General features: G+C 40.9%; 1 protein-coding gene across 5 annotated transcripts in view; it reads right to left on the reverse strand.

Moving 5' to 3' along the window:
• Positions 1-24,208, reverse strand: part of LOC110514498 (semaphorin-6D) — a 157,239-nt gene that overhangs the window by 132,227 nt on the left and 804 nt on the right. The window contains exon 2 of one of the 5 annotated variants that reach the window (XM_036972463.1): positions 5,486-5,566. The exons of the other annotated variants lie outside the window; for them this stretch is intronic. The gene's annotated coding sequence lies outside the window, so the exon portion shown is untranslated. The remainder of the gene's footprint in view (positions 1-5,485; positions 5,567-24,208) is intronic. 5 annotated transcript variants of the gene reach the window in all.

Raw genomic sequence — 24,208 nt, forward strand, 5'->3', positions numbered from 1 at the left:
AATATGGCAAAGAGATCTTTCAAACAGTGACAAATAACAACCTGTTGGTTTAGTAAATTATTTTGTTCCTCTGGATAGGCTGACACCTAGATTTAGGTCCAATTTTTTAAATGATGCCAGAGCATGTCCATGCTCTTGCAGTACATGGTTCATGTTGTGAATTATAGCACATTATGAGGGTTATCCAAGTCCTTGGCCACAAAAACATACACTACAGAAATCCCAAATCAGGACAAGGCCTTGCTTAACTTTTTTTAATTTAAATAATGATTTCACCTTTATTTAACCAGGTAAACAAGTTGAGAACAAGTTCTCATTTACAAGTGCGACCTGGCCAAGATAAAGCAAAGCAGTTCGACACATACAACAACACAGAGTTACACATGGAGTAAAACAAACATACAGTCAATAATACAGTAGGAAAATAAGTCTATATACGATGTGAGCAAATGAGGTGAGATAAGGGAGGTAAAGGGCCATCAAACATGAGGGCCATCAATCACAATTAACATTTTGTAAACACATTAACCTGGTCATTGTTCTGGAAAATTCCTTCTGCTAGTCGATTCAGCAGAGCCTCAAGAAAGTGCATTTCCCCTCCCATTGCAGTGGCTATTTATAGTTAGACTGAACTTGGTCGGTCAAAATCATCTGCAATTGAAAATTTTTGAGGGCATGATTAGAGACAATTGGCCTAAATCCAACATTAGGACCTTATCTATCCTAGACAAATGGTCAAGGTCGTGTATGTGACCTAGTTCCCCAAAAACACAGCAGGTAGTTCAACCTGTAAAGACATGTTAAAAAAAGAAGCCACTGGACTAAAAAAAACAAACAGACCAGCTGTTAGCCACATGCTAACATGTTCTATAATAATATTCTATAATAGCTCTGTTTATTTGTACTTTCTTCTATTTTATCTATGCCCCCAGTATGAGTGAAAAAGGCCAAGAGCACCAAGAGAAAAAATCTAAACTGTAGTGTATCAATAACAGCCTATTTGTGGGTTGCGTGATATGCATGGGCTTCTGGCCAATATTCTATTGTTTTGCTCTTTTTTGGTCTGTAGCAAAATGTTGATCGATGAATGCTGGTACTTGCCATCTGTAAGAGCTGTAATGGATCAGTTCAGATTTCAAAGCACAGCCTGGGAAAGAACAAAACAAAACAATAACATATTCAGCACTTGTGTGCAGTGAAACCCAAATTCCATTTCAAGTTCAACAGCAAAACATGATTAACTCCAAGGCACTAAAAGGTTCCAGACTTCAAATTGCTCCCAAATGCCCAGTAGATTTATTTTAGAGGGTAGGACTATGCGTTTCATTTTCCTTTGGAAAAGAGGAGAAAGTTGCACAGTTTAATCAACACCACAGATCAATAAGCCACCTGTTAGTACGAGCATGATCCTATCTGATTGGTGCACTGCGATCAACTCGTCAACACAATTTCAAAATAGATTTTCCAGGAGTAAGGGAAAAAGCAAGCATCTGTTCAGGGTTCAGTAAACTTTCTAGGCTCTTACCATATCGTATGTGGAGCTCAATCTTATTTTCCTTAAACAATAAGAAAACTCGCCTCAATCTAAAAGTATGATATGCAAGCCAGCATAAGAGTAGCATAAGCTAAACACTTAAAAAAGGAAAAACAGAAATGTGAATTGGAAGGGAAAATCTGAGAGGGCTTTGAGATAATGGTGCCAGCATAATCTTTTCTGATTGGGTAACATTAGTAGAGAGGAACGAGTCCACCACCAGAGCTAAGGCAACAAAACTGTCCAGCCTGGGCTTCCTCTCAACTCTGTGATAACATGTAAACACTGTTACAAAATCCATTGTTCGTAATCACAACTTGGTACGTAATCATGTACAACTCTGGCCGCTGAAATATTTTACAGGATGTTTGTTTTATTTGCAACTTCATTCCACTCTTTCCAGAAGCTTCCATATATGGTTGGAAGGACAAACAAGCAGCTCACACACCTACATGTTAAAAACCTGTTAGGGATAGGGGGCAGCATTTTCACTTTGGATGAATTGCGTGCCCATAGTGAACTGCATCCTCCTCTGTCCGAGATGCTAATATATGCATATTATTACTATTGGATAGAAAACACTCTGAAGTTTCTAAAACTGTTTGAATTATGTCTGTGAGTATAACAGAACTCATAAGGCAGGCAAATTTCCAAACAGGAAGTGGACATTCTGGGGCTGGTCGAATTTCAAGTCATCGCCTATTCACATCCAAACAAGATATGGATATGTTCGCACTTCCTACGCCTTCCACTAGATGTCAACAGTCAGTCGAATGTGGAATTAAGCCTCTAGTGTGATGTATGACCGGATGGGAGGGGAATGAGTCACTGGTCTGGCAGAATGCCAGTTCCTGGTTGCGCACATTACTGTTGATATCGCCTGCGTTCCATGACCCTATAGACAAAAACGAATGCTCCGGTTGGAACGTTATTGGATATATATGAAAATAACATCCTGAAGATTGATTCTCTACCAGTTTATTCGACCTGGAATATAACTTTGCAGTTTTCGTCCGAGTTCGCCTGGACCAGCGCCAGCTTTTGGACATGTGAACTAACCGTGCTAGCAAAAGCAGCTAATTGGACACTAGTAATGGACATTATGGAACAAAACAACAATTTATTGTGGAACTAGGACTACTTCCACTGCATTCTGATGAAAGATCATCAAAGGTAAGGGAATATTTATGATGTAATTTCGTATTTCTGTTGACTCCAACATGGCGGAGAAATATTGTTATGTCTTAGCACCGTTTTAGATTATTGCATGGTATGCTTTTTTCGTAACGTTTTAAAAAAATCTGACACAGCGGTTGCATTAAGAACCAGTGTATCTTTAATTATATGTAAAACATGTATCTTTCGTCAAAGTTTATGATGAGTATTTCTGTTATCTGGCGTAGCTCTCAGTAATTACTCCGGATATTTTGGAGGCATTTCTGAACATGGCGTCAATGTAATCCGAGATTTGTGGATAAATATGCATGTGTAACATGATGTCACATGAGTGTCATCTGATGAAGATTATCAAAGGTTAGTGATTCATTTTTATCTCTAATTCTGCTTTTGTGACTATCTTTGGCTGGGATAATAGCTGTGTGTTTTTTGGGATTTGGTGGTGATCTAACTTAAATATATGTTGTGTTTTTGCTGTAAAACATTTTTTTTAAATCGGACACGATGGGTAGATTAACAAGATGTTTCTTTCATTTGCTGTATTGGACTTGTTAATGTGTGAAAGTTTAATATTTCTAAAAAATATTTTTGAATATCCCGCGCTGCCTTTTCACGGGAATGTTGGGGGGGGCGCTAGCGGAACCCCTAGCCATAAGAAGTTTTTAACGCGTGTTGACATGAGCATGTGCGATTCTGCATCGATTCTGAATATGGATCTTCAACAGTGAAAGAGATACCACATCTCCAAAGAAACCAGAAAACCTCCATTAACCAGCAAAATAACACAAATGACAACCACAGATCTCGCCACGCGGAGGAAGAGATGAAGGAAAGGGATAGAGGTTAGGAGAGGACAGATTTCTTCCAAACCCTGTGTTCCCTCCACTGACCTGGTAGTAGTTTGATTAATCACAGACACTAAAGAGGGAAGACTTAGCTGCTCATTATCCAGGATCAGGACCAGGGTGCAGGATCAGGACCAGGGTGCAGGATCAGGACCAGGGCTCGACATTAAGATATTAGGATCATCTACAGCTGTGGACCACCATGTCACTGCGGGTGGTGCCATTGTCCAACCCCCCTTGAAGGTTTAATACAGGGGCTCCTAAATGGTCATTGTTCAAGCATATGTTTCAAGCTCCCCTAATTTCTGTTACAGTCAATATTAGCAATGGTTTGCGGTTCAAACTACCTCATGGACTACCTCAAACTACTAAAGGCGAGAGTGCCAGAATTTCTATTTTGACAATGTTGATGATATCTCCGATTACTTGAGAAGAGGAGAGACATCTAAATTGTCAATTAAAATGTAGACTTTTGAAAGGGACTAACTTGGTGCACATAATTGAGCCCTTTTTCTAGAAATGCATGAAGGACCATCTATCTATATGTGAGCCACATATAGACACTCAAAGATCATCAAAATATCATCAGTTAAATTCAAGCTAAACCCAAGAGCTCTGTTGTGCATGTCATCTCATTGCATTGTCAAAACAACTTTACTAGGAGAAAATGCAAGACAAGCGAGGGAGTTTTTCGGCTCTAAATAACATTTTAAAAGAACTGACCACAGAAATGAGCATATCTACAAAATACTAAGAACATGTTCATCGGGCACACCGAGTACCCTGTAACTGTCCTTCCTCCTCTCAGCTGTCTATTAGTGTGTCAGTGAGAGTGAAATCACAAGGAGCACACACACAGTCCAGCAAAATGGCGAGGCATGTTGTGACTACTTGTCTCTCGCAATTCCTTCACCACATTCCCATAGTCGGTCTTAACAGAAGGGTAAATGACTTGACCTCTCTCCTAACATGGCCCCCTTCCCCAGATAACCACAAAGAAAATCAATCAGTATTCAGATCAAGCCACAACTCCACCTTAACTCCTGACCCCACCCGGCTCTCCTCAGACCATGACGGGGGTTTGTCTGCGCTGCCTGTGTCAGGCTTTAACAAAGTCCTCGTGTCAAGGGGAGGAGCAGCGGTCTAACCCTGTCAAGGCCAACACAATCAATCCAGCGGAGGAGATCAAGGTGGTCTGACCCACACCTGACCCTGACGCTGAAACCATGGCAACAAGCTCAGCCAATGATTTTCCCGTCAAACCCCCACCACCACAGAGAGTGTCTGAGAAACAGTCCAGGATATGCTCATGTTTCAGAGGAGGCACTGGAGATGTTTTTTATTTAATCGTTGCTCTAGTTTCACTCCATCTACAATAACGCAACATAGTCTAATCTGCAAGGCTGAACAACCCTGCTGCAGGTATAACTGGGGACCAAGGGGAGGGTATTAGCATAGCATAATTACACTGGGGAAAGATCCATGGAACAATAGTGTGGACACCAGGGAGCAACACATAGCCCACAATTTGCCATTGTGCTCCTTCCCCCTTTCTTACCCCATTGATATTGGAGAATAATGCCGGAATTCAGACTGTTAGTTTAACCGATGGTGCATTTAGTATAATAATACCAGGCGGTGCACACGGTTAATGTGATTAGCAACCCTGTGCTGACACCTCACCATCCTCCCCCCGTGGGGTATTATCATGCTAATCTAAAAGAGAAAAAATTTGATTTGACTGAATGGAAAATATAGTAGGAGGCAGGGACCTCGGAAGCCAAGTGAACACAATGCCTGCGTATTCAGCCTAGTCTGCCAAGGCGAGTGGGTAGACAAATGGCCATAGACATAATGCTCACTGGTTAATTAAAATAACATAATTAAAAAGGTATTGTGTGTGAATGGTCGCCTCAATGCAATCACTGACCTGATTGTCCCATACATGTTCCTCAGAGCTCAGTCTGTCTCTCTCCATTACGACTCCATTAGCACCTCAGAAGTGTTCCGACTGAGAAAAGGGAAAGACCAAATGGGACAAACTATAGAGATGTGTAGTTCATTGTGGTGGCTTGCTGGTTAGATGAGACCTATCCCATTTGGACAAAAGGAATACCTATGGAAGAATGCTGTTCATTGACTACAGCTCAGCATTCAACACCATAGTACCCTCCAAGCTCATCATCAAGCTGGAGGCCCTGGGTCTTAGCCATGCCCCCAGGTGGTGAAGGTACAAAACAACACCTCCACTTCACTGACCCTCAACACTGGGGCCCCACTAGGGTGTGCGTTCAGCCCCCTCCTGTACTCCCTGTTCACCCACAACTGCGTGGCCATGCACGCCTCCAACTCAATCATCAAGTTAGGAGACGACACAACAGTAGTGGGCTTGATTACAAACAACGACGAGACAGCCTACAGGGAGGAGGTGAGGGCACACGGTGTATGGTGTCAGGAAAACAACTTCTCACTCAACATCAACAAAACAAATGAGATGATCGTGGACTTCAGGAAACAGCAGAGGGAGCACCCCCCTATCCACATCGAAGGGACAGTAATGGAGAAGGTGGAAAGTTTGTCTGTGATATGTACGGTGAAGAACTTCAAACTGAAATGGTCCACCCACACAGATAGTGTGGTGAAGGCAGCGCAACAGCGCCTCTTCAACCTCAGGAGACTGAAGAAATTTGGCTTGTCACCCAAAAACCCTGACTAACTTTTACAGATGCACAATCGAGAGCATCCTGTTGGGCTGTATCACAGCCTGGTCCGGCAAATGCACCACCCTCAACAGCAAGGCTCTCTAGCGGGTGGTGCGGTCTGCACAACGCATCACCGGGGGCAAACTACCTGCCCCCCATGACAACTACAGCACCCGATGTCACAGGAAGGCCAAAAAGATCATCAAGGACATCAACCACCCGAGCCACTGCCTGTTCACACCACTACCATCCAGAAGGTGAGGTCAGTACAGGTGCACCAAAGCTGGGACCGAGAGACTAAAAAACAGCTTATATCTCAAGGCCATCAGACTGCTAAACAGCAATCACTAACTCAGAGAGGCTGCTGCCTACATTGAGACCCCTTCACTGGCCACTTTAATAAATGGATCACTAGTCATTTTAAACAATGCCACTCTAAATAATGTTTACATATCTTACATTACTCATATCGCATGTATACTGTATTTTATACCGTCTATTGCACCTTGCCTATGCCGCTCAGCCATCGCTCATCCATATACCTATGTGTACATATTCTCATTAATCCCTTTAGATTTGTGTGTATTAGGTAGTTGCTGGGGAATTGTTAGATACTACTGCACTGTGGGAACTAGAAGCACAAGCATTTCGCTGTGACAAACCTTTGGAACCTTTTTTGTAACCATCTAAAATAGTCACGGACACAGACTGTGATTATAGTAGTAGGTAATGGAACCATGTTTAGAGTGTGACAGTGGGAGGTAGGGGTCATTTCCGCTGTGGTGGCTATTTGGGTCCTTTCAAATTAGGTGACTAAAGATATACCCGGTTTACTGTACCTCTCTCTCATCTCTCTGAGACGAGGCAGTAAAGCAGTATCAGGCTCTGCAGTTGGAGACTTGTTTACCTTGAGTTGTCTTTCATACCGTCCGTCACCAGTGATTGCCCCTCCGGGAGAGACTGGTCGAGGCAGAGAGATAATTTGGGAAAGCAATAAAGGAGGATCAAATGAAGACACCTTGGAGGCACTGGGCAGGAGAAAGAGAACCTGTAGGAGTGCGTTTGTGTGTGTCAACACAAATATGTTTACTGTATTTGTGTAAAAGACTAAACACATGGTAAACATCGTAACAGCTGTTATAACACACAAACACCCACCACACACACACACAGCAGCATGTATGAGTCACCACATGGTTAACCTCTCTAGGGTAGGGGGCAGCATTCTGAATTTTGGATGAAAAGCATGCCCAAATTAAACGGCCTGCTACTCGGACCCAGAAGATATGATATGAATATAACTGGTAGATTTGGATAGAAAACACTCTAAAGGTTCCAAAACTGTTAAAATAGTGTCTGAGTATAACACAACTGATTTGGCAGGCAAAAACCTGAGAAAAATACATTCAGGAAGTATTTTTTGGGGGGTTTTGAAGTTTTCTATTCAATGCCATTACAGTATCCATTGACTTAGGACTCAATTTGCAGTTCCTATGCCTTCCACTAGATGTCAACAGTCTTCAGAAATGGTTTCAGGCTTGTATTCTTATAAATGAGGGAGTAAGACTAGTCTGAATGATTGGACGCTGACGTGTCACAGAGCTTATTCATGCTCAATCCCGAGAGAGTGCATTTATAATTTAACCTTTTATATTGACGACGTTACTGTCCGGTTGAAATATTATATATCATTTAGGCTAACAATCTGAGGATTGACTACAAACATCGTTTGACATGTTTCTATGAACTTTACGGATACCATTTTTTTGTCTGCCTGTTTTGACTGCGTTTGAGCCTGTGGATTACTGAAGAAAACGCAAACAAAAACTGAGGTTTTTGGATATAAAGAGACTTAATCGAACAAAAGGAAAATTTATTGAGTAAATGAATGTCTTCTGAGTGCCACAATATGAAGATCACCAAAGGTAAGGGATTAATTATATATATATTTCTGAGTTTTGTAACGCTTCTGCTAGGCTAGTTACTGTTTGTAATAATTTGTCAAGTGGGCTGTGTTCTGGGCTAGGTATGCTTTCGCCAAAAAGCATTTTATAAATCTGACACTGTGGTTGGATTAACATGAAGTTAATCTTTAAACCTATGTAAAATATGTTTTGTTTTCTGAATGTTTATAATGAGCATTTCTGTATTTGAATTTGGAGCTCTGCAATCTCACTGGAAGTTGGCCAGATGGGACGCTAACGTCCCACATAACCTCTCTAGGGTAACTGGCACACCCATGAAATCGGACAATTGCAGTGAAAAGGAGGGCGGGGGGGGGGGGGGGGGGGGGCAATTGTACACACCCTTGCCGGGTGCCCTGGGTAGAATTATTTGACACTAACTCCCTGGACCTCTACCCCCACAGAACGGTTTAAAAATAACCCTGATTCAGGCAAAAGGAGCTAGAGCTCAGAGAAACCCAGGAAAATGAGAGCGATAGAAGTCTGTTACTGAACTAATCTTGCAACTCGTCCAAACCAAACAACTGATAGCATTATCACCAACCAGAGATGTAGACCTATTCTGCAAAAACCAACACATACACATGCATAAACACACACACATTGACGTTAAACAAAGCGAGGACTAGCAGACACTTGAATGCAATCCATTGTCATCCCTTACCTAAGTGCTTACATGTAAAGTAAAGTCTTGATAGACCCCGGCCAAGTTTCAGTAACAAGGTCGAACAAGACAGCTATTTATGGATAGTTGGGGAATTCAATGCAGGGTTTTGAAAAAGCTAATAAAAACCCAATTGGCAGTATGCATGTCATTAAACACTAATGTGTGAGACTAGCATATTTATTTTTCAATAGTCGCATGATACCATTCAACAAAGAAAAGAAACTAAGCGGTTTAATGAAAACACTTTTGTGTAAATGAATACCATTCACTTTTAGAGTGCGTGCAGAGCCTGAATCGGGTATGATGAGGCATCACTGCATGAAGCAGCGGCTTTAAGCGGGAAAAACAAGCTTAGGTTTTTAATTTCCTGCTTCATTTCACGTTTCGGGCCCATAAAAATCCTAATTTCCAAAAACTGCAATAAACTACTTTGAGACATGATCGTGACTCAGAATAGGCTCTGCAGTAGCTGTACTCTACATAGATTTTTCCCCATGCAGTTATTGCTTTACAGTATAAGCTTTATCTGTGACAAGACACAATAACTGTGCCCCAGATTCTAAGACCACAAACAAAGACTAATGCGGGGAATTCCGACCAAAGTTAAGCACACGTAAATGGAACTTACATTTTATTTTTATGCACTTTTCTCTATATCCGTATTCTGATGTTACACCTAAGAATAGCTATATAGCTGAATATGCTATTCAGCTACTATTCGTTTGGGGTAGAGATCAAAGAAATTAAGGTGTGGCAGAGGTGTTCACAGACATACTGTATTCTAGAGGTCGACCGATTAAATCGGAATGGCCGATTAATTAGGGCCGATTTCAAGTTTTCATTGCGATCGGAAATCGGTATTTTTGGGCACCGATTTTGCCGATTTTTTTATATTTTACACCTTTATTTAACTAGGCAAGTCAGTTAAGAACGCATTCTTATTTTCAATGACGGCCTAGGAACGAGGCAGAATGACAGATTTTTACCTTGTCATCCAATCTTGCAACCTTACAGTTAACTAGTCCAACTCTAACCACCTGCCTCACGAGGAGCCCGCCTATTACGCGAATGCAGTAAGCCAAGGTAAGTTGCTAGCTAGCATTAAACTTATCTTATAAAAAACAATCAACGACTGTCGTTGCATCAATGTGTACTTAACCATAAACATCCATGCCTTCCTTAAAATCAATACGCAAGTTTATATTTTTAAAGCTGCATATTTAGCTCAAATAAATCCAGGTTAGCAGGCGATATTAACCAAGTGAAATTGTGTCACTTCTCTTGCGTTCATTGCACGCAGAGTCAGGGTATATGCAACAGTTTGGGCCACCTAGCTCTTTGCGAACTAATTTGCCAGAATTTTACACAACTATGACATAACATTGAAGGTTGTGCAATGTAACAGGAATATTTAGACTCATGGATGCCACCAGTTAGATAAAATACGGAACGGAATAAACGTTTTGTATTCGAGGTGATAGTTTCCGGATTTGACCTAAGGCTCGTATTTCTGTGTGTTTATTATAGTTAAGTCTATTATTTGATATAGCAGTCTGACTGAGGGGTGGTAGGCAGCAGCAGGCTCGTAATAGTCAAAGGTATATGGTTTAGAGAGAAATAGTCGATGCGTTATAATTCCTGTAATAACTTGCGGCTGAACTTGAAAGGGGTTCCTTCATTATTTTACCGTTCATGTCTTCCATAGAGAATGTCTTGATCTACTTCAAATAAGGTCTGTGTTTCGTGCAGGCTTAAACCACCTCGGCGTTTTGATACCCGTGTAAATCTCACTAGGATAAGGTAACGTTTCTCAAAATATTTTCATAAATCCACTCCACAATTTTTAAAATCTTTGCTTATATTTAGCCAATATTGATCAGAGTTACCTTGTCCTATGGATATCTACACAGGTGGTGTAAGCCTACACGAAACACAGACCTTATTTTAAGTGAATCTAAAAATATCCTATGGAATAAATGAATGAAGGAACCGCTTTTCAGATTTTGCTAGAAGGTGTCATGGGAATTATGACTCGCACTTTGGTAGTCAATTCTTACCATGTCCATTATTAAAATAGGATTTCCTGCATATAGAAATGACAGTTTTTGTTTTCAACATTCATCACAGGTAACTTAAACACTATTTTTATTCCAACAGTTGAGAGTATTTGTATTTGTCTCCTAAGCAGACTCTTCAGTATCATTGTCACTTCAGAGCTGTGTGTGTGTTTTACAGATGGCAGAGAAAAGCAGAGCACCAGCGTGGGACTATTACATGGAATTGGCACCAGGGAAAGCAAGGTGTCTTATTTGTGATAAAGATGTCAGCAATGACTAAATCAAAAAATACCACCAACCTGTGGAATCACCTTAAGAACACCCATCCAAAAGACCATATGTATTATATTAAGTTAAAATAAAAGTGTTCATTGTTCATTCAGTATTGTTGCAATTGTCATTATTACAAAAATGTGTGTAATAATATCTCCAGTGGGGCAAAAAAGTATTTAGTCAGCCACCAATTGTGCAAGTTCTCCCACTTAAAAAGATGAGAGAGGCCTGTAATTTTCATCATCGGCACACTTCAACTATGACAGACAAAATGAGAAAGAAAAAGCCAGAAAATCACATTTTTAATGAATTTATTTGCAAATTATGGTGGAAAATAAGTATTTGGTCACCTACAAACAAGCAAGATTTCTGGCTCTCCACTCGTTACCTGTATTAATGGCACCTGTTTGAACTTGTTATCAGTATAAAAGACACCTGTCCATAACCTCAAACAGTCACACTCCAAACTCCACTATGGCCAAGACCAAAGAGCTGTCAAAGGACACCAGAAACTAAATTGTAGACCTGCAGCAGGCTGGGAAGACTGAATCTGCAATAAGTAAGCAGCTTGGTTTGAAGAAATCAACTGTGGGAGCAATTATTAGGAAATGGAAGACACAAGACACAAGATACAAGACCACTGATAATCTCCCTCGATCTGGGGCTCCACACAAGATCTCACCCCGTGGGGTCAAAATGATCACAAGAACGGTGAGCAAAAATCCCAGAACCACACGGGGGGACCTAGTGAATGACCTGCAGAGAGCTGGGACCAAAGTAACAAAGCCTACCATCAGTAACACACTACGCCGCCAGGGACTCAAATCATGCAGTGTCAGACGTGTCCCCCTGCTTAAGCCAGTACATATCCAGGCACGTCTAAAGTTTGCTAGAGAGCATTTGGATGATCCAGAAGAAGATTGGGAGAATGTCATATGGTCAGATGAAACCAAAATATAACTTTTTTGGTAAAAAGTAAACTCGTCGTGTTTGGAGGACAAAGAATGCTGAGTTGCATCCAAAGAACACCATACCTACTGTGAAGCATGGGGTGGAAACATGCTTTGGGGCTGTTTTTCTGCAAAGGGACCAGGACGAATGATCCGTGTAAAGGAAAGAATGAATGGGGCCATGTATCGTGAGATTATGAGTGAAAACCTCCTTCCATCAGCAAGGGCATTGAAGATGAAAAGTGGCTGGGTCTTTCAGCATGACAATGATCCCAAACACACCGCCCGGGCAATGAAGGAGTGGCTTCGCAAGAAGCATTTCAAGGCCAGTCTCCAGATCTCAACCCCATAGAAAATCTTTGGAGGAAGTTGAAAGTCGGTGTTGCCCAGCAACAGCCCCAAAACATCACTGCTCTAGATGAGATCTGCATGGAGGAATGGGCCAAAATACCAGCAACAGTGTGTGAAAACCTTGTGAACACTTACAGAAAACATATGACCTCTGTTATATACCCTTTGTTGGCAATGACAAAGTATTGAGATAAACTTTTGTTATTGACCAAATACTTATTTTCCACCATAATTTGCAAATAAATTCATTAAAAATCCTACAATGTGATTTTCTGGATTTTTTTTCTTCTAATTTTGTCTGTCATAGTTGAAGTGTACCTATGATGAAAATTACAGGCCTCTCTAATCTTTTTAAGTGGGAGAACTTGCACAATTGTTGGCTGGCTAAATACTTTTTTGCCCCACTGTATACATGTTTTTTTTATATATATATTTTTTTTAATAAAATCGGCCGATTAATCGGTATCTGCTTTTTTGTCCTCCAATAATCGGTGTCGGTGTTGAAAAATCTTAAATCGGTGACTTCTACTGTATTCTGATGTTGACTTAATTTCGTCATAATTCCAACACCTTTACGCAAAATAAAATGATGAATAAGGTCAAGGAACCTGTCAGTTCCAAGTGCAACATCTTTCTTTTACAAATTTACAGAGCTATTTGAGTAATCCGTTTGGATAAGGGAATTGTACATATGACAATTGTTTTAGATCTATTTTACCTTATGATCCCTGGAGACAAATGTGAAACCAGTCATATTTCAGCAAGCTAAAAAGCATGTCAACATGACAGGTATTTCGTACTCTTTTCCACAGTGCCGTTATTCAGAATTCTAATTGTAGGCCTGAAAGCTTCATCATTTGTGGGTCTGAAATTTGGATACCCAAGCTGAGGCTCTAGCATATGAAACCCTGTGCGCACTGACAGTAGCTGCGAAGCTACCGAGTTGATGTATGCACTCTAGAATTATTTATTTACATGGCCGGACATTTTTGTATTTAAAAAATATATATTTTATTTCTATCATATTAAATACTAGCCGATATCAGTAGCCACCATCAGTAATACCCACAGAAATAAGCCTACAGTGCCTTCAGATAGTATTAACACACCCCTTGACTTTTTCTAAATTTTGATGCGTTTCAGGCAGAATTTTAAATGGACTAAATTGAGATTGTGTCCCACAATACCCCATAACGTCAAAGTGGAATTATGTATTAAAAATGTAAAACGGAAATGTCTTCAGTCAATAAGTATTCAACCTCTTTCTTATGGAAAGCCTAAATAAGTTGAGGAGTAAAAATGTGCTTAACAAGTCACATAAGTTGCATGGACAATGATGTTTAACATGATTGTTGAATGACTACCTCATCCCTGTACCCCACACAGAGATGATTGTAAGGTCCCTCAGTTGAGCAGTGAATTTCAAAAACAGATTCAACCACAAAGACCAGGGAGATTGCCGGAGAGGAAGGAAACAACTCAGGGACTTCACCATGAGGCCAATGTTGACTATAAAAAAGTTAAGAGTTTAATGGCTGTGATAGGAGAAACATAAGGATGGATCAAAAACATAATTACTCCACAATACTAACCTAAATGAAATACAAACAGAATAGAATACAAACATTCCAAAACATGTACGCTGTTTGCAATAATGCACTAAAGTAGAACTGCAAAAACTGTCCTGAATACAATGCATTATGTTTGGGGCAAATACAACACGTCAGTGAGTACCACTCTTTGTATATTTAAGCATGACAGAGGCTGCATCATGTTATGGGTATGCTTGTCATTGACAAGGACTAAGGAGTTTTGTTAAGGATAACACTAAAAGGAATAGTGCCAAGCAGGCAAACCCCTAGAGGAAAACTTGGTTCAGTCTGCTTTCCAACAGACACGGAGACACATTCACCTAATAACCTAAAACACAAGGCCAAAAATACACTGGAGTTGCTTACCAAGAAGACATAGGAACATTCAATGTGGCCTAGTTACAGTTTTGACTTAAAAATGTATTGAAAAAATCTATGGCAGGACTTGAAAATGGCTGTCTAACTTGGATTGTTTGTTGATCATTGCTAAAGTATTTTTGTTAAGATAGATTCTCTTATACTTCCTAAAATCACATTCCTATCTCCTATAAACTGTGCATAAGTAAGTAGTCAAGCCCCGAGTGAGGTTGGTGAGCGTGTCAGATGGACGGCGCCGTCCCCTTTCGCCAGAGTGCATAAAAAGCCTTGTTAACAGAATGAACATTCGACCAGAAAACATGAGATGTTAGCTACATGTTTGAAACTTTGAGCCTCAACGCGAGGGGAAGAAAAACTAATCTTCCTTTAGACCAGCTAGACGAAAAGATGCAGCCCTTTTCCATAGTGGTCTGAATCCTGAATAATCAACGAGGAGGAAGAGGTGACAAACTACCTTCTCAGAAAATCACTGGTACAGCTGATTAGCTGCCCTTAGTCAAATATCTCAAAAACTCTTCAAACCATCCCATCCTACTACTAGTCTCAAATCACCGTAGTAGGCTACTCTTATCACCCCGCTGGAACCATCGGCACAGCTGGAAAATCTTCAAATAAGCAGCTTCAGGAGCCAATGGCAGAGAACTCTTTAGTTCGGTTTAGGACTGACTACACAATGGACAAAGGCACCCAAATGTAAATACATGAATGATTTCTTATTACAAACGGGCGGCGGTTCGTGTGCAAACTATATGATTGTGAGAATAGTTCTAGAATATATGTCATGCTCTATCTCCGTGTGTCTGTAAAACGCCATGTCGCGTCAGTCCACTAGGGACTTTCTTCTCATGTATCAAGTGGGTATGTTATCCTGTTATTATTTAGTTAGCTAGTAAATCAATAATTAAAGAATTTTCTGTAGTACTGAATAATGAGCAAGGCTGGGGTTTTTGCAAATCCAAGAAGGTTACAACTGGTCAGAATAATGATAAGAGGTAATGATTAATAAAAACTGTCTATCGATGAAATAGATATACATTTATTTTTAATTGAACCTTTATTTCACTAGGCAATTCAGTTAAGAACAAATTCTCATTTACAATGACGGCCTACCCCGGACGACGCTGGGACAATTGTGCGCCACCCTATGGGACTCCCAATCACGGCCGGATGTGATAAAGCCTGGATTTGTACCAGGGACTGTAATGACGCATCTTACACTGAGATGCAGTGCCTTAGACCGCTGTTCCACTCGGGAGCCTTATAGAATTTAATTCGGGAGACAGTAACTCTTAAAACAACCTCTTCCGTGGTGCCCCAAATCCTATTGAGTTAATTGTTGCATGATTAATATTTTTTTTAATAATAATAAATTGGGCAACAATTAAATGCAGTTAGTTGATTTAATAAATAACGTCATCAGATTAACATAAGTAGTCACGACAATAGCAGTTTAAACCTGGAGCACGGTTCATGACGACTGGATCGTTGTCATCACAGTTCCGAAATTAGTGAGGATTATTAGGGTAGATTTATAGGACTGCTGTTCAACCCCTATTGTACCCTTTTCTCACCTTCCAATATTTCATGAATTGAACACGTAAACGTTCATGATGAATCAAATCGCTGTTGACTCCAATGCTTTCCACAGTTATTTCAAGTTGGCTGGTAGTGGATCTCTACTCTGAATAGATCATTCCATCTCATCCCACAGATGCACCATTGGATTGAGATCTGGTGACTGGGCAGTAAACTGAACCGACCGTAATTTTCTTGGAACCATTCCTGAACAATCCTAGCCTTGTGGCATGAGGCATTATCCTGCAGAAAAAAATGAAGGGATGCACCTGATTGGCAATGATGTTCAGATATACTGTGGCATTCAAATGTTGCTCCACTTTTATCAAGGGGCCCAATACGTGCCATAAAAACACCCCCCCCTATTACACCATCACCACCCTGCAATGTTGACATGGATGCATGTACTCATGTGGTTTTCTCCATGCCCTAGTCCTGCTATCAGTGTGAAACGGCAGGAACCAGGATTCATCAGACCAGGCAATGTGTTTCTGATTCTCCAGTATTCAGGGTTTTCTCTATTTAGCCCACTGCAACCACAGTTTCTTGTTTTTGCTGAAAGAAGTGGAACTCTAAGGTCATTGACATCCATACCCCATTTGTTGTCAAGGTACAATGAGTTGTGCATTATTTTATTGTTTTTTGGGCACCAATGTTGTACTGGACTGTTAGTTGACTAACTGTACAATTGTGTCAGCCTCCTTTGTTGGAGTGGATTTAACAGATGACAACAATGAAGGATCATAGCTTACACCTGGATTCACTGGTCAGTCTGTCACAGAAAGAGCATGTACACTGATTGTACACTCAGTGTATATTCTAGTGTATAATTAAAAAGTTAAAGTATTTAAAGGGATGGTTTTAGATACATGTACTGAAAACACTATTGAATGAAAACTCCACAAGAAAATATGTTGGCCAGCAAGTGGGAGGCTTTTCAGAGATTCAATGTAATTGATTTAACGCCCGCAAGGGAATCACACCTGAAAAGCCCGTTATGCACCTGCATAAGGTAAGTCTGAATACCAACTACTGAGAAGTGCCTAGGAAAGGTGTGCATAAAAAGGTGTACATTTCCTAAATCTGCATCGGGTCCTAAATGCATAAGGATTACATGTATTTTGTGGCATGAATGATGGATTTTTGTTGATGTTCTTCTCCTACTTACTCTGCCTATTTCCCAATCTCTCTCGCTCTCCCTCTTTTACTAATGTCCTCCTCACACATTTTCTCTCTGCGGAACAGATCTTTCCTGCATGCTAAGAAATTGTGGGGTCGATTTCCAAGAATAACACGCTCCAGCATGCACCCACATGTAAAATTCCTGGAACAAAGTTAGTAGAGTCGGTTTTGTATTTTATTTCTAGCCTAAAAATAAAAACCTATTCTGAAATCATGCAGGAACTACGTGGTTTTCAGCTATAGTGAAATCCATTGCATGATCACCAAAATAGACTATACAAAAACTGCATGAATGCACCACCAGAAACAAAATCAACTTAACCCATTATAAGGATTTCGGATATAGCTAAGCCCAAACACCAGCGAATCCAAAGTAAACATTTAGTGAAGTGAAGTGGACAGACTGCTTCGGTTTCAACATGAGCAGCTAATCAATGAGGCAGGATCGAGGGAGGCTGCCCTCATTATGAAGTGATTAAGAGATAATTTGGAACAAAAACCACTGCACCTTTAGCCCCACTAGGACTGCGTCAATCAATAAAGTGTATGTGTGGCCAGCACCAATTTACAGGAGGGCTTGTTTCGTTAACTTGCATTCTATGAGAAGATGAGCAGCAGTGTAACAAGAATGTGGCAAAATATGTTGCTTCCTGCATCAAGTAGCCAGTGGGAAAGTGTTTTGATTCAAGTTTACTGATACCTGTTGGTACTGTATTAGAGGTCGACCGATTATGATTTTTCAACGCCGACACCGATTATTGGAGGACCAAAAAAAGCCGATACCGATTAAATCGGACAATTTTTTAAAGATTTATTTGTAATAATGGCAAATACAACAATACTGAATGAACACTTATTTTAATTTAATACATCAATAAAATCAATTTAGCCTCAAGTAAATAATGAAACATGTTCAATTTGGTTTAAATAATGCAAAAACAAAAGTATTGGAGAAGAAAGTAAAAGTACAATATGTGCTATGTAAGAAAGCTAACGTTTCAGTTCCTTGCTCAGAACATATGAAAGCTGGTGGTTCCTTTTAACATGAGTCTTCAATATTCCCAGGTAAGAAGTTTTAGGTTGTAATCAAATCAAATCACTTTGATTTGAGAAGTTTTAGGTTGTAGTTATTATAGGAATACTTCCCTCTATACCATTTGTATTTCATTAACCTTTTGACTATTGGATGTTCTTATAGGCACTTTAGTATTGCAAGTGTAACAGTATAGCTTCCGTCCCTCTCCTCGCTCCTCCCTGGGCTCGAACCAGCAACAACAGCCACCATCGAAACAGCGTTACCCATGCAGAGCAAGGGGAACAACTACTAGAAGGCTCAGAGCGAGTGACGTTTGAAACACTATTAGCGCACGCTAACTAGCTAGCCATTTCACTTCGGTTACACCAGCCTCATCCCGGGAGTTGATAGGCATGAAGTCAAACAGCGCAATGCTTGACGCACAACGAAGAGCTGTTGGCAAAACGCGAAAGTGCTGTTTGAATTAATGTTTACGCGCCTGCTTCTGCCACCACCGCTCAGTCAGATACTTGTATGCTCAGTCAGATTATATGCAACGCAGGACACGCTAGATCATAACTAGTAATATCATCAACCATGTGCAGTTAACTAGTGATTATGATTGATTGATTTTTATAAGATAAGTTTAATGCTAGCTAGCAACTTACCTTGGCTTACTGCGTAACAGGCAGTCTTCTTGTGGAGTGCAACGAGAGAGAGGCAGGTCGTTTTTGCGTTGGACTAGTTAATTGTAAGGTTGCAAGATTGGATCCCCCGAGCTGACAAGGTGAAAATCTGTCGTTCTGCCCCTGAACGAGGCAGTTAACCTAGGAACGGTGGATTGTCATTGAAAATAAGAATGTGTTCTTAACTGACTTGCCTAGTTAAATAAAAAGGTATAAAAATAAATAAATAAAATCGGCGCACAAAAAAACTATTTCTGATTGTTATGAAAACTTTAAATCGGACCTAATTAATCGGCCATTCCGATTAATAGGTCGACCTCTATACTGTATGCATATAATAGTATCTCAATGCCTGAATATTGCCCTTGAGTTTGTTAATGGTGCATTGGGGGCTCTGGGGGATTGTGGGTGTTGCAGTTAAATGTGAGTTTAAAAAAGGCAATGGTTTTAGTCATCGCTCAGTAATCCTCAGGGAGGATGAGACTCAATGTGCAAATGAAGAAGTAGCTACCTCCTCAGATGAAATATGCATGAAAGGGAAAGACTTTTCATCTCAACAGGATGTATTTCTTGCCCAAAACTCTTCTCCCTTACCAGCCCTGAGGGTACCGAGCACAATCTTCCCGTCACACTAATCAAACAGCCGTGTGTGTGTGTGTGTGTGGCCAATCTCTTTTGAGGAAGACAAAGAGGTAGTGGAATCTAAAAGGATTACTCAACTGCAGATTGTAATTCTGTGATTTGGGAAGGTGTTTCAAACAAACATAGACAAGCCACTCTGACAGCATGATTTACATACTAATATAACACAAATAAAGTAGGATGAAAACATTTTCACATGTAAATACTTTTTTAAGGGTTGGGAAACTTTTACTGACCTGAATACATAAATGAGATACTGCTGACACAGGTTACATTCCCCCTGTAATTGCTGGAACCCTTCCACTTCAGTTCATGGAGCTTAACCAGACAGTTACCCAGCATTCTCGGCCCGTGGCTGCTGCAGGTTAGCTGAGCAGCCTAAGACCATGTTTGACAAGGGGTTAACACTGCTGAAAAACGCTTTATAAAACCACAGGAAGACAGCCAGTCTGGAAAGGAGGACCGAGGCCTGTCACTTGTCCAGAGTGTTCTTTTTTCATTCTATCCTTTGGTTGAACTCAACTCTTTTTCCTCCCAAATTCACGCACTCACCAGCTCTGGTATAATTACCTGTAAAGTGCTAACCGCTGCGGTGTGACAGGAGGGCAGCCATCGCTCGCCTGTTTTTTAGAATCAGAGCTAATTACTGCCCTGTCAAGGACTCTATTTAAATGACTGCTACTGATGGGGCTAATAGGATAAAACAGTGTCAATATTGAACACAGTCAATTAAATCAGACATTTATTTTGGGCACGCAAGTCCTGGTATGAGTGCTGAAATTAACATAGGTGATATCATGAAAAGAGGTGATATTCAAACCAAAACTAGAAAATGCAATAAATCATGCCAAATCTATGATGACCAAATACAGTGAAGCTTAGCATTGCAATGAGGACTCAGTAAAACAAGTTTCTGCATTGTGAAGAGCAAACGGCTGAAACACAGTAAAGTACATTCCCCCTACTGGTCCCGGACAATGACTGAAGACCCCCTTCAGCTGTCATGGCAAAGCCACGAGGCTTTCCTAAACCCACCATTTGTAATGCTTGATGCTACATGTTAATGTGATTTTCTCCCATGGTCCGTTGGAGGGGCCAGACCTGAAGGCCAAAGCCTGGTGGTCTCAGCAGATAGCTGGGACAGGCCTGTCCCGTGTCAGCCTTGGGTTATGGATGATGGGGAGGCTCTGGGGCTGACAGGTAATAATTCACTCCCCAGGGTTCCGGAACCCTTCGCTGAACAGAAGCAGGCAGGCAGGCAGGGAGGGTGGAAGACTGCACGGCCTTGCAAAACCCTCCTTTCCTTATTCCCCCCCTTTCCACTCGCCCCTAAGCCAGATATGGGGTCCCCATCAGCTGCCCAGTTGCCATGGGTAACAAACTACCATCAATATGAAATATGAGACGCCACAGTCCAGTGCTTCACTCCCGTGCAGGGCCAAACAAAGTCCCATATGCTGGGGGTGGGAGGCGAAGATTAACTGTTGCTTCTTCAAGCCAAACATAGTCACACTGCCCATTATTTAAACCCTAGCAGCCTTCCAGTGCCGTAGGTAGTACTTCAAAGTCACCTCAGACATATTGGTTACTGTCAATCCTCTACACTACACTTAAAAATATACTATAAAAGTCATATTGATCTCAAAATGGAAGTTATCAACACAGAAGGGACAGATCACAGTAATACAACCACTGCAATTGATGTGCCAGGGCATCTGGGGTCTCTCAGGTTCCTAACCGAAACCATTCAATATAATATTATGGATAGTATAATGGTACCGCAGTCTTCTGCAGAAGACAGTTGACTCAAAAGACAGTTGCTTCTCTAAACAGTACAGTAACTTGAGTCTGGGCCAGTTCTGAAGTGTGTTGGAACAGTTGGAGAGGCAGCAGAGCTGGATGAAGGAATATCTGCATCATAGGGGTGACCGTGGGCTGGGAGGTATAGGCTGTACTGTACGTCCCACAGGACCATAGTCCTGGGCCGGAGCTTATTTCTGCCCTCATTACCCCGCAGACCATTATAGAGACACAGCCATCCACACGTCACAGCCCAGCACAGCCCTGAAGCAGACCTCCCGTCATTTAATACAAAACTACAGCTCCATCGGAAATTGGAAATAAAATTACACCCTAGTCTAAATGCACCATTAGCCATGCTAACCGAGCGCCGGCTCTTTCAGGGCTGAAATGAGAGCCGGACAACATGCAATTTGGGAGCCGACAGAGAGGGAATGGGCTGCCGACACTGGCCTCTCTCAGCTCCAGTCATTTACAGCCATCACCCACCAGCCTGCAAGACCTGAGTTACTTATTGAATGGGGTTGTGTAATAAGAAAGCGGAGATGTGTGTTTCTGGGAGGTAGAAAATGAGAAAGCGAGAGAGCAAAGTAAAGAGTTCAGAGAGGGCATACTGGTTGGGTAGGAGTTACAAATAATATGATAACCTTATTATTCAAAAATGACAAAACCAGAAAAAGCTACAAACCTGTAGGATATTCCAGCTCTGGTGAAGGGAAGCAATAGCACCGCTTGTTGATTAGGCTATGACATCTAAACGACCTACTGTATAACAGTACTGTCATTTTCTCTGACAGAGCAGCCTAGCCCTGACGACAAGGACCTGTGAAAAACTAGGATACCAACTACAACTTTGGTTTCCTTTTTAACATGTCAAAGATGTGGGTGAATATTGTTTTTAATAAAATATCTGCGGCAAGAAGCATTTAGAAAGGAGAAAAACAACCTTGTTTGTACTGTAAGATAATGATACCCTAGAGCTGGTGAGTTTTGCACCAGATTAACATGAATATTTACATTTCTTCTAAACTTTGGAATCTAGACACAGTAATCACACATCACCAAAACTATTATGGAGGGGAAACACAGTGGCATTAAAGATGTGTCTTTATGTTAGTTGTGCATGCTGCCAGTGGCGTCATGACCATCGGGGGCACAAAGGCCCCCTAATATGTCACGTTTTGAAATTAGTCGTCTTCATTTCTAAGCCTGTGTTTTATCATAATTATTTATAAAAAAGATCTGTCAGCGGTATTTTACAGAGGGGACACACTGACTGGACTAGGCAAAGAATACCCCTCCCCCATTCTCCCTATTAAGTGGCCCCTTCCCAGGTGCACCGAGAAAAGTAAGGTAGGACACTATACCCTAGTGCGTGTAGTATCGTCAGGAGGAGGAGGAGAGAGTGTACAGTAGAGTGACACACAGCGTTGGATTTGATTTTAGCTGACGGTGCTGGGTCGAAGGTATGTTTTTAAATGAATGTGATCAAGCTATGTAGCCTATTGATTTCTTCTTCATGAATACATAAAACAAACATTTTCTGTTATTTGTCTGCTTCTACATCGCTTGCGGTTTGGGGTTTTAGGCTTGGTTTCTGTACAGCACTTTGTGGCATCAACTGATGTAAAAAGGGCTTTATAAAAACATTTGATTGATAATACTAGCCACCTAGCAATTTTATGAAATTGGATTTAGATAGCCTGACATGGCTTGGTAGCTAGATATGAGATTGGGAATCTATCTAGCTGGCTATCAATTAAATTGGATTAGCTTGTCTAACCTGCCTGCGGGCCAGGTTGCTAGAAATATTAAATGTACAGAATAAGACTCACAATCCTTTCAATCCTTGACCCAGATTTGAGCAGAACCCACCCCCCACACACAAGTACTTCATGCCATACTTTGGTCAAGATATTTGACTTGCAGATATAAGCCTACTAAAAGCTTCTCTCTGTTGGGCATAGCTGAGAATGGTTCTAAAGAGCATAAAAATAGCCTATTTTTGTCTCAATCCAAGTCTGTAGGCTACACACAGACTGTCACCCAGACCTGTACCTTCAATGTTCTCCCATCCGGAACTATTGGACATTATTCTTCTTTGACACAATATTGGCTATTATATTTTGGCTAGTGTTTATCAAAACGCATTAAACTACATGAAAAAAACTCATATCAACATGTAACTCGAATCACTGTAGCCTGAAAATACAGCTAGAGGCTATACAAATGTGCACAAACTCAAAAACCACAAAACAATTTCAGAATCAAGTTAATCAGCCTAAACATACAATCAAAGGATTCATCATTTGTTTCATTGCATTAGGAGACTGCAGTTGTGGAAAATTCAAAATCATCCACAACTAAAATCCCCCAATGCGCATTTTAATTAAGCTGCTGTCAAAATGACAAGACATTGCTCTATAATATAAAGCTGGTGAACCAAGTAAGGAAAATCTAGGTCTACAACAACAAGTTTGTCATACCACACAAAGGACTGCGAAATCTGTGAAATTACCCAACTCGATACATCTTGGCGCACGCAGCTACGCATTTCAACTTACTCTAACTGGCAACAATTTTCTACAAACGCGATCTGGTATTCACCTTGTTCAAATGGCTCAATGAGATTCTATAACAGCGTTTGAAAGACATGTTTGGTTGCAGGTCTATTATATAGCCTACTCAAGTCTCATTTTAATGTATGTAAACTATAGCCTACACAAATACAAACAGACGTCCGTCTGCACAACGACAAAACACAATCATATAGCCTATCCAAATACGGATAGAGTATTCATAGTATACTCTTTTTGCAT

Source organism: Oncorhynchus mykiss, chromosome 3 (genome assembly GCF_013265735.2).
Source record: "Oncorhynchus mykiss isolate Arlee chromosome 3, USDA_OmykA_1.1, whole genome shotgun sequence".
Taxonomy (NCBI): domain Eukaryota; kingdom Metazoa; phylum Chordata; class Actinopteri; order Salmoniformes; family Salmonidae; genus Oncorhynchus; species Oncorhynchus mykiss.